The 12,001-nt window shown below is 30.6% G+C and overlaps 1 non-coding gene across 1 annotated transcript; it reads right to left on the bottom strand.

Moving 5' to 3' along the window:
• Window positions 1-891: 891 nt before the first annotated feature.
• On the bottom strand, window positions 892-964 carry TRNAV-AAC (transfer RNA valine (anticodon AAC)). Its single transcript has one exon. It is a non-coding gene; the product is annotated as a tRNA-Val (tRNA).
• Window positions 965-12,001: the final 11,037 nt, after the last annotated feature.

The following is a 12,001-nucleotide window of genomic DNA, read 5'->3' as shown; positions in this document are numbered from 1 at the left end:
AAAGTCTATTCACCTTTTGCTATTTGGATCATAAAAAATTTTGCACTATTGGTAAAAACGTCTTATTCTGCTTTTTTCTATAAGAAGTTGTATATGTATTAAGTAATAAATTTAAATTTATTAAATACATTTTAATACATACATATATCCATATTAAATAAATACAAATTATATCATTTTGACATTCTAGAGAAATATTACAAAAGAATTTATAATCCACTATAACATAAATTATTATGAACCACTGTTATTTTTCGTCACTATTACGTAACTAAAATATACGATATAAGAGCATAATTAATATTACAACTATAAGTAATTATAATATACATAAAAAGAAAAAATCTATACCGCTACAACCGATGAAAAGTCAAAGGGTACAAGCAGCATTTTATAAGGAAGTACTGTTACTAAGACAACGGTTGTGCAAGGAAGTAATATTATATTTAACAATGGATTAATAATATTATGATTTATTTAACATGAAATAAGATACCGGTATAAATTTTTTAAGTGGATTCCACGACTACTATAATTATAAAAAAAAGTTTGAATGAAAACCTTTTATGATAGATAAATGAAGTTTACAAATGTGAATTTAAATTTATATAGCAAAAAAGGCATTTCAATTAAAATAAATTGTAAAAGAATGTTACTTAATGATTAATGATTAATACTCCTGAATGATTTTTTATTTAATCATACTGCAATGCTTAAAAAAAAAAAAAAGACAATCTCTAAATATTGAATAGTTTATGTGTAGTATTTGTATAGTTCTCTAGTGAATAGAGAAAGATTTTTTCTCTTATAAAACACGTAATTTAAGCACAAATAACACTTTTACAACATAGTTTTATGTTTTAAAAGAAAACAAGGTTTTGGAAAAAAAAATGTTTTCGCCCAGGATCGAACTGGGGACCTTCTGCGTGTTAGGCAGATGTGATAACCACTACACCACGAAAACAACATAGGTACTAGAAAATGTTTTGGTTACTTTCATTTGTAGAGTGAGAATTTGTCCATGAATAGAACTGTATAGGATTCTATCAGCTTTTACATAGAATTATTTCTTTATTAAAGGAAGATGGCCCGTGTGATTAAACTATTTATATTGAGCCAACGTTTCACCCCACATAGCAGGCTTCATTAGGGATAAAAATGGTAGAAATATAAATGAACAAACTAATTGAAAAATAAAAAAAGTGTTCCATGAAAAGTAAAAATTAGAAAGAATAAAAAAGGTTATAGTCAATTAATGAAAACGGAAATTATAGCATATGAAAAGAAGAGATATAAAATACAGTACAAACTAAGAGATGGAAAAAGGGGGATAAGAATAAAATCAAGAAAAAGGAAGATAATGAACAAGACTGAAAATGTACCTTTCAGGCGTGCTTTTTCTGTTTGGATTTTTCTTCCTCCTTTTTTTTTTTTTTTTTTTTTTTTTTTTTTAATAATTCCATTGTCGTTCAAATACGTATTTAAAAGTTTTATCTAGAACATTTTTATAATGTTTTAAAAATATTTTTAGAGCCGTTTAGACTAATCGGCTAAGTATACAGAAAACGTTTTTCAACTGCAGCGCTCAGCAATTTTACAGGGCGCCCAATTTGGTATACAGACATTGGGAAACAAATTTATACAAAATCACCCAATCTGTTAAAGAAATAATGTGAGACAGACCAATTGCCAAAAATGCTATAATGTACAGACCCATTGGAAACTGCACAGTAAAAATTTGAACCAATTACAATACTCTCCTTAACAACGTGGTATGAAAAGTAAAAATTAAGGAAAACCTCAAAAATGATAAATAACCTTTTTAAACACGACAATATTGGATGGATCCGTCCATACTTAAAATTATCCTGCGAACTTGGTACTAGGACTTTAATTTTTAGGTTCCTAAGTTGTGAGACAAGAGTGAAGCTATATGATATTGTTAAACCACTTAGGCGCTTTTTTCATTTTATAATCTCAATTCAGTAGAAAATAGCCTTTCATATTTAAATCATCCTCGTAATTTTACTATTAGATTATAGCATTCTTTGAGGACTAAAACAAAGAAGAAAAGTGATTATAGTATCCATTTATTGCTTTTAATTACATTCAATTAAGGTTCCTAGAAACCAATAAGGAAGTATTGATAATTGGAGAGATATACGTGATCTGATTCTTCGAGTCGCTACTTCACACATCCTACTAAAAGAGAAGGATGAAGCAAATCTATATAAAAAGGGAATGCGAGCAATGCTAGATCTAACAATGATCAATTCCTTGATTTCCTCATTCTAATTTAAATGAGGTTACAGAGGTGATCTTGGTTTAACTCATTTGTTGAATGCTATAATGGCAAAAAGAGTAATGATCAAAACACGTGATCACAACCATTTAAAAAATGGAATTTATAAAATAGAAAAATATAACATTAATTTAAAAAATAGAAACTTATTTATCAGTCGATAATTCTTTATCTTTTAAACATTCGCTGCGGGTAATTCTCTCCTCAAGGACAGAAAATAGGGGGAGGGATGTTGGATTTAATCTGAAACATTTTAATTTTCAATTATGCAATAGGTGAATAATGTTTTTCAAAATTCCGTCCATTTTACTGCCCTTTTTTTTTCGTACCCTCCGTTGAATAATATAAGGAAGAAATAAGCAAAAAAAAAAAAAGAAAGCTACATTTGACCTAATATTGGGTCATTAATTGTTTCATTATTTTCTGGGAGTATCATTATATCACTTTTACATATGTCCTTAATGGAGGTAGATAGTAAAAATTATCAAAATCTCTCAGTTTTGACAATTATCCTGACTTTTTTAAATTCAATAATTTTTCTTTAATGTTTTCAAATAATTTAAAAATCAAATCGACATATTTATTCTCAAAAATAAGTTTAATTTATACACATTCTAAGATTTTAAACTGTATAAATATAATAAGTAATATGAATATTGTTCACTAATATATCTCCAAGGCTTTTAAAATAATACTCAATTATTCAGTTATTTTGTTTTCTAATTTTTAAACAATCCGAGGGTATTAAGAATAACTAATCACTTGAGTGTATATCTTGGATTTTATTCGTATACATATATACTTAAGAAAAACAAAAATAATTCCTCACGAATAAGACATTCTCTCTTGGCCGAATATTGGGTAACGAACTGTAACATTATTTGGAGCGTTACCGGGCTGAGGTCTGATCTTAACGCCGCGATTATCTTTTATATTTGGAGCGATCGACTTTGTTAGAGCCGTCTGTTTAGCTGAGGTTGGCCAACGAAATGAAACTTATTTCAGACTTTACAGGTCGAGGACTGATCTTAACGTGACGATAACGATCTGCAAAATATTATCGGACCGGATTGTTGGTACAATAAAAAGAATGCCGAATGCAGTAGGCTGCATTAGCAGGCAATTCTGTACTAAAATCAACAAATAGAATCCTGATAAGATTCCCTAAATATCAAATGGATACTAACAACATTAAATAGAAACAGACAAAATATAAATAAAAGACTAACTACCATGGGAAAAAACTGTGACATACGCGAAAACCTAAACAAACTTTAACTTCATTTCAAAACCGATTCAGTTCTTGCCTAAACCTGAAGATGGTATGATCACAATCTTGTGCACAGTGCAAATGACTATGCAAACAATATAGTAGCGAAACGTCGCTATATGAATATATATATATAAGTTAAGTATCGGCGAAAGCCAAATGTCAAAAAAGAGAAGAAGGAATAAGATGTAACACGTGTGAATTGCTGTAACATACTATATTTATTGGGTTCGGTACATCTGTTTATATACATGCGATCAGCTGATCTCCTCAGTCAGCTGACACCAAAGTAACAGCTGACTGAGGCTGTAACTTATATATAAGTTAGCAGTATATATCCTCATGATAATAATAAGAACCCTGTACTATTAGGCTTAGTTATCTTTAAGTTTGACTACAAACCAGCTCCTATATATATATCAGACGACTCTAATAATAAAGTTAGTTGTTCACGTAGTCTTGTGTCGTTATTCTGTCCAATTCCCTTTTTATTTTAACGTAGCGTTTCAGTCTAATCGTAAGTTACACACGCTTGTAGGCTACCGATAGTTTATATATCTGCTACGCTGCCACTAGGAAAACGTAATCTTTTAAGAAGGTTACGAAACATAATAAAATATTTTGAGCCCAAATTGTTTGGAAACAATTGAGATATTACTGAGTAACTAAAGGCATCGAACTTCAATATTGGTTGTAGAGTTCTCTCAAAACAAAATTGAAAGAAACAGATTGATAGATTTAATTTCTGTATTTTGAGGTCCAATTGATACAAAGAAATCACGAGGTCTCAGTGAGTAATCTGTTTCATCGAACTTGATAATCGGTTGAGTCGTTTGCTTAAAAATTATACTAATGAGCAGATTATTTAACTTTTTTTTTTTATGACTCCCTTCCTAGTGAATTCTGAAACACGAGGGGGTTATATCTAGAAGTGACAAACCTATTATAAACCATGGTGCGGGGTTAAGTTTTAATTTTGTAGGACTGCCACAGAATAATTATAACAATAATATTGATCGTGTTAGATGGACATCATGTTGATATGGGGTATGAGGGACTCAAAAAGAGTTTATTTCAATAATTTATGATGATTCGTGGATGCTAATTATAAACAAAGGTAATTCCTATCCATGGCTTTCATATGAATTCGACATATAATGTTTGAAAAACCTATTAATGATTTCAAAGGGTATTGTTAAGGCTAAGATATTATATGATTTTATAGCTATTAGTTATTGATATTTAGATTAAATAACATTTATTTTACGACTACAATACATAAACACCTGGCATGTATCGATGTATTAACCATTATTGATATAAAAGTCCTTGTCACTAAGCAACATATGAGCTGATACCGTGTCTGTCAACACAGGAACGTATTATTTTAACTGGTGAAGAGGTACATGTGGAAGGGAGCTTTCCCATCAAATAAATTAAAATAGGTTGTTACGGTTGTCATGATGAAATAAAAACACTGGGGATATTGCGTAGAGAAGGGGTTTGTTTGTTTGGTTGTTTAGTGGCGCCAAACTTCATTGGTCAGCAACGCCATTTATATTTTATTTAATTTTGCTAATATTCGTTAAATTTTATTTATTTTTTAATTTGATTATTTTATTTTTTTTATTTATTTTTTTTTTTTTTATTCCGATCAAGTTATATTTTTGTCAGTAAATTTTGTGATTTCAAAAACCGAAACACCAATTCTATTGCCTTAACATCGAAGGGATAGAGAAGGGGTGTTACGGTTCGTAGAGAAGGGGTGTTACGGTTGTCATGGAGAAAAAACGACACTAACGATATGTTAAGACGAGTGGGTTTGGTTTTTGAACACGTTACTACTGTTCAATGTGAAGTGGTGATAGTTTATCAGGCCCTGTGTCTTTACTGTTTGAATCTAAATATTACCATATGAGAAATCTTATCTTATCGTGTATGTTTTGTTTGCCTAAATTATGGTGTTTTACTTCAATGGACGGTCATTAACACTAGAACCCTTAACACCTTTCTCCACTGAGCGTGGACGAGTAAACTATAAATATATAACTAACGATAAATCAAAATTTGCAGCTATAAGGTATCACCTGCTCGCTTTGTCGTTGGGCAAGTCAATTACAGTTTATACACAATACTTGTAGCCCTTTGTAACTTATTCTTCTTGGACGTGGCTAGTGATAGCCAATGGGAAATACGATTCCAAAATGGTAACGCCTCTACGAACGAAAGGGGTGTCTGTTTAGAACAGAATCACCCTGGTTAGAATAGGTTGGGCACCTGTAGATAACGAGGCAAACATCACTTTCGCTGTGGATTGCCTTAAAAAAAAAAAAAGAAAATCACAACTATTTCCTAAAATAAATGAGGTCTCTAGAACTCGTAGACCAGAACTCCGACGAGTTCTAAAACTTAACGAATTTTAAGAATTAAGAAGAGCCAAGATCTCTTTGCAGTGATCTTGAGCCTTTTACTTACTCTGTTAAATATCATATTTCAAGGAATAAAATCCAGGGCAGTCTTTGAATCCAACATAAGCCAATTCCTGTGGTGTGTGGCACTTAGTGTTGGACGTCTGAATCTTTATAACCTTACCAATTTTGCCTAGATCCTGCGTATCTGCGGGTTAAACGTAGGCCTATCTGGCGGAAGTATTATTTTAGGAACGGTACACTTTAGGGCTTTCAAAAGCTGAATCAACGTATTGGCAACGGTATCAACGTATTGGCAAAGAGGTTTTAATACCGGTCACTTCTATTAATAAATGTTAATATATATTAAATGAAGGTAATTAAACTTTTCTCATCTTTTTGTTTAATAAAAATAAAGCTCAGCAACTAAAATATATTAGTATTTAATTTTTCCCTATTTTCCACTTCTTTAAAAAGTCTTTTAAAAAGACCTTTAAAATGATTACCAATCAGACTTACTCATAATTAAATTATTTATATTCCACTGTAAACATAGAATAGGCCTTTAAACAGTTTAATAGGCCATGATCGAGAGATCAATTCTGTTATTTCATGCGTAAACATAAAAAGGTACAATGGTACTTAGCGAGAATGGTAGCTTCAACTACATTATTCAGGAAATCATTAAGAAAACTATTATCTAATCAACATTGCTTACATTAAAGATAATTTATTTCAATGTCATTCTGTTGCTATCGGTGAAGTTAGAATATTTCACGAGATAAAATAATAGATTTTTAATAATAATTTTCCAACTTTGAAATAAGATAGACGGCAGGTATTTATATATACTTAGTTCCTCGAAGCTTAATCAAACTTTTCCTTTAAAATTCCTTGGAGCCCAATGTTCCTGTTAACATTGCTTGTTTGAACTAAATGAAAGGACATGGTCCTCTTTGGGGTCACTTATACAATGTTATCGATAAAATAATGATCTTATCCATGGAACAACCTTAGAATTTTGCCAGGTCATCAACTAGAACTATTATTAATCATAATTTGTTTTTAAAAAAACAACTTAAGTTTAGAATAGTGGTGAAATCGTTTACTGTAGATGAATTGATGATCTCTGAATTCTTCTTCACCTTTAGGCTGAAACGTCGCACGGCCCACTATGATCTTGGCGTGTAAATCCTGGTCAAAATACGAAACCTTCTTATCTATATATTAAATATAAATAAATATAAGTTTGATTTTATTTAACTTAAATTACAAGAATACAACAATCCCGCCATGAAAAGTCGTGTTAATAAGTTTAATGTTAAACACTGTCTTCTTTCATTGTTTACTTAATTTATTTTCACTAAATATTAATTTTGTTATGTACAATTGATGTCAGTTACCTATTATTACTCTGCTAGATATGGATTACTCACCCCAGGATAAGTGCCATAAAACAATAATTTTTCTGATATGCAAAAAAAAAAGAAATATATACATAATTAAATACATTTAAAATGTATATGATGATAATAATAACGACTTAGTGAACCTGAAGGTTCGTGTAATACTTTTTGAATAGTTATTTTTGTTTTAGACTTAGCATCTCACTTAAAATAAGAATAGTTCAGAATTTTTGCCTGAAATTAAGATTTTGGCCCCCAGACTTATTATGCATGCAAGACTTATGAAAAAGGGGTTTTACACTTATTGCCAGTGTATTTTGAATACCTAATTAATTAATTATCTCTTATACGAAAAGTGATTAAATTAATAAGGTGTAGTAACCATCGTTACTCTTGCTACATACCACCCTTTACTGAAACTCAGTCAGAACCGCTATCTCCCAGAATAGTCTTACCATATCCAATAAATACAGAAACATAATGTTCCCAAATAATAATAAAAATAAATCAATCAAACCAATATACAAAGCGGCGACTACATATAAAGAATCACATGTCCAAAAAAATCTCTCTGATGACATAGTTCAGACCAATACAATTAATTTAGAAATAGGTTGATAAATTGTATCCTTTTTTAAGATATCTGGAAAGAAATATTTTAAAAAAAGATCTCATCTTAGATAACAATTACTGTATTCAAAAAGTTTCAGAAAGATATCCGAATTGAGCCTGATAGATGTACCTTTTGTACGTATTTTATAATCTCTTCATCAAACAGATAACTACATCTAAAACGACCATTGACATCCATTAGTTATATAATTTATTTTTTCGAAAACTTTTAATTAAATTTCCACAACTGTAAAAAACATATTTATTTATTGTTATTTACAACTGTATACCTTTATACTCATCGAGTAAATTTGCTGCAAGTGATATTATGACTTGATACAAACATGTGGAGAATCTACTCACTGATAGAACTCCAAAAACATTTCTATAGGAGAAGATCTCGAGGCCATCTTCTTTTAAGACGCCTAGGAGGATTATTAGGTAGTGAAGGAGAAGCCAGGTTAGAAACGAGTTGGTTTGGGTGGTTGGGAAGTTTATTATGGAAGGATTGGTATCTGGTTCTGGCCAAATCGGCAACATAGGGGACATTGAGGTCCTGATGGATGATTTGATTTGTGACAAAGTAAGGAGCATTAAGGATTTTGCGAAGGATTCTGTACTGTAAGGATTGGATTCGAGATAGGCCTTATAACAGTCATGTAGATCAGTCTTTTGTAATGGATTGGAAGTTTGGCCAGTTTGTCTAGTAAATGTTGTAATAGTCGGAATCGACGAGCAATTTCCAGTCTTTTCAGTCTTGTATGAGGATTCAATGTCAATGTCGTTTGTCCAGATTTAGTTTTAAGTAACGGATCTATTCAACAGGAATAAGTGGGGTGCCCTAAAAAAATAAAACTGAAAGCTTTTTAAGGTAAATTAAAACTACTTCAACTGGTTTTTCTCATGGGTCTCTTAGAGGTGCTGGGACCATAGGCAGTTCCCTTTGTGTATAATCCTGTACTGGTAGATACGATTTGGTTTTTATTTCAAAGGACTATAATCTAGAGGAGTAACACGTTTTCACCTTCAAATGGTAATGGAAAACTTGGAATCAATGAGAAGGGCAATCTTACGACATTGTAGAGCTAACCAGTTTGAACTAGTATCGAAGTTTCAAGACCGGGATGAAAGTTACAAAGCACGAACAGTTATATGAAAATGTGTTTCAGGTATATTGCATAGAAAGCGGCACTCGGAATGGTAAAATATCTTTTATTGATTTTTTCTTTTTAAAAAATAGTAAAGATATACAAAAATTAAGCACTAATAAAATGAACTAGTTTATTCGTAAATTTGTATATATATTTATGATAATTATTCTTACCAATACATCAAAGCGTGTGAATAAGAAATAAAACTATTTTCCTTTATCATTGACTTATCTATATAAACAGATTTTTGATAATAACTTTAAAAATACATTAATACTGTTTTTTAAAGTAATTATACGACGAAGATTAAAGACATGTTCGGACGAGCTGTCAACAAAAAGTACTAAAATAAACAAAAGTTATCTCTTTGTGCAGACTTGAATTTTAGGCCTTCATCAGGGGACTTCCGAAGCTTCCGTTAATAGTGAAGATATGAAGATTAAGAGCTATGTACTAAAGCTTTGAGCAACGTTTAAAGTAAAACAATTAATCAATACAACTGTTTATTGCTCTTAAGGTTTTTTACATTTTGGAGTATTAGGTTTTGAGATATTAATATGGACCATTTTGTTTCCTAAATCTAAAAGAACGCTTTAAACTTCCCATTCACTACAAAAAATAGTATATTCTTCTACTTTGGTTATATCGATTTGGGTTTTTGGGCTTTAGCTCTGGGTCTCTTTCCTCCCATCTCCTTTCTCCCATCTTCCGTATGCTCCTTGCTACTTCTTATTCTTTTTGCTCTTTATTCCTTTACAAATACTTTATTAATATCCCATTCGTTACAGATTTGGCCCAAAACAGATATGCGTTTTTTCATTCCAGATTCCTTCCCCATCCTAACCCATTAGTTCTTAATCTCTCATCCTTAACAAAAGAAGATGGCCACGGTAACTTCTAATTTCAATTAATGCTTGAAGTACCACCAATGGGTGGTTCCTTCCCAAGATTTTCAAGTGTAAATAAAACATACAACATATTTACTTATTGTATTTATTATTTGTACAGTTGTAAATCACATTAAATAAATAAAACATTAAAGGAAATAGGATACTGTAATATCAACAATTAAACGAAATAATATTGACAAAAACGTGTAAAAAAAAATGTTGAAACTAATTACTAATTATGATCAGATGGATCTTTGAATTTGGAAGCTTTATTTTTGAACTTTACTTAGGTATTCCAAAAGAATTATTGCCTCCAACCATAAAGCATGGATAATTTTTAATAAGTAAGATATGCTTAATAATAATATTTTAAAAAATATTAAATTTAGAAAAAAAACATTTATTATTACGGAATGTGAATACCAAATTTTTACTTAAGGCAGCATATAATATTATGATATATCATTTGACTGAGGAGATTTTAAAAGCTTCTTTTTTTAATTTATAATTATAATTTTACTTCTATCTTTAGGTGGGACATAATCAAGTCATTTAAATCTCTGATGACGACAGTATCTCCCTTAGATTTGGAAAATTTATGTACACAACACGTAATCTGGGGAATGAGGAATTAAAGAAAAAAGTAATAGAATTCCAATAGCCATGGATTTTTTGTTAATAGATGTACTTGATTTTTTTATCTTAGATTAACAATGATTTTGGTACGTAGATTTTATGCAAACTATGTCTAAGAGTTAATTACAGTTTTGTAGGGAGTTTTCAGCAATTTTCATAGTTCATTAGTAACCTTCGTATTACAGAGATCGAACTTTTGTGTTACCGACTCGTTTCTCATGAGTAAGTCGCTATCGATTATACTTTATTGCAGAAAAACTGTGTTTTGATAATGATAACCCTGAAACTTCAAAAATGTAAATTGGCAAGTGAATTATTAACCAACTAATCATAAATTGGAGGTCAAACTGCAATTATGATTAATGTAAATGTCGATGCTTCTTTTTTCAAACAAGGGAAAAAACGTTTAAGGGTTCGAGTAATTTTTGAGCAAATGCGTTTTTGCTCATGTTAAATAAATGACAATGATGGTGTGTAAACAGATTATAAATATAAAATTTATTTTAAATTTCTAAGTCTAGTGTTAAAAAAAAGCGTTTTTCCCGTTCTGCATGATGCACCAATACTCCAGGACCCTGACTCAGGTGAACCTCATTGTTAGGGAAACTATAATCAGACAAAGGTAAATTGGAGAACCTTGGCTTGCAATGAACCAATTATTCCTCCTAGCGAAGGACTCTAATCTGGCCAATACCCCTTTTAATCCTCTTATTTCTCTACCTTCAGTATTCCTAACTGAAAGGGCAGCTCCATGAATCATAATTCTCCATAGCTAAACCTGATTTCGATTTACAAATTTATTTACCCATTTTTGTAGTATGACGATGTAATGTATCGCATTTGTCAGTGTTTTAAGATATGTTAATGTTTAATACTTATAAATATTAATATAATGCCAGAATAATGGATTTATACAACTCAAATCCGTTATTCTGAAATGACAACAAACCACTTTAATAAAGAACAACTTCTAAAACATTTTTGAAATTTCAACCAACCATATTCAAAGTGCTGATGTACTATAAGGAAAAAAGACTACGTATATTTGTACGCTATTAAATTTCATAATAAAGCCAGGAGGTAACATATTTTCTGTTTTTTTATTCATGAACCTGCTCTAGCCCCACCTAAGAGAAAGGATGATCTGGAGCCGACAAAACACAGTTTTATTATTTTCAACATAACCAATCCGGTCATAAACAAACTGGCTTAGGCTAAAAAAAATGCACAATATATCTTTAAAAAACGTTCATTAAAAAATACACTTTCCTACGCAAAACATCACAATACACATAACAAAAATTTCTTGATTGTAATAATTTAAAT

The sequence above is a fragment of the Halyomorpha halys genome, unplaced genomic scaffold (assembly GCF_000696795.3).
Source record: "Halyomorpha halys isolate HHAL.00 unplaced genomic scaffold, Hhal_1.1 Scaffold769.1, whole genome shotgun sequence".
In the NCBI taxonomy this organism is placed as follows: domain Eukaryota; kingdom Metazoa; phylum Arthropoda; class Insecta; order Hemiptera; family Pentatomidae; genus Halyomorpha; species Halyomorpha halys.
The sequence above is the reverse complement of the archived record's forward strand: the minus strand, read 5'-3'. Positions and strand labels throughout refer to the sequence as shown.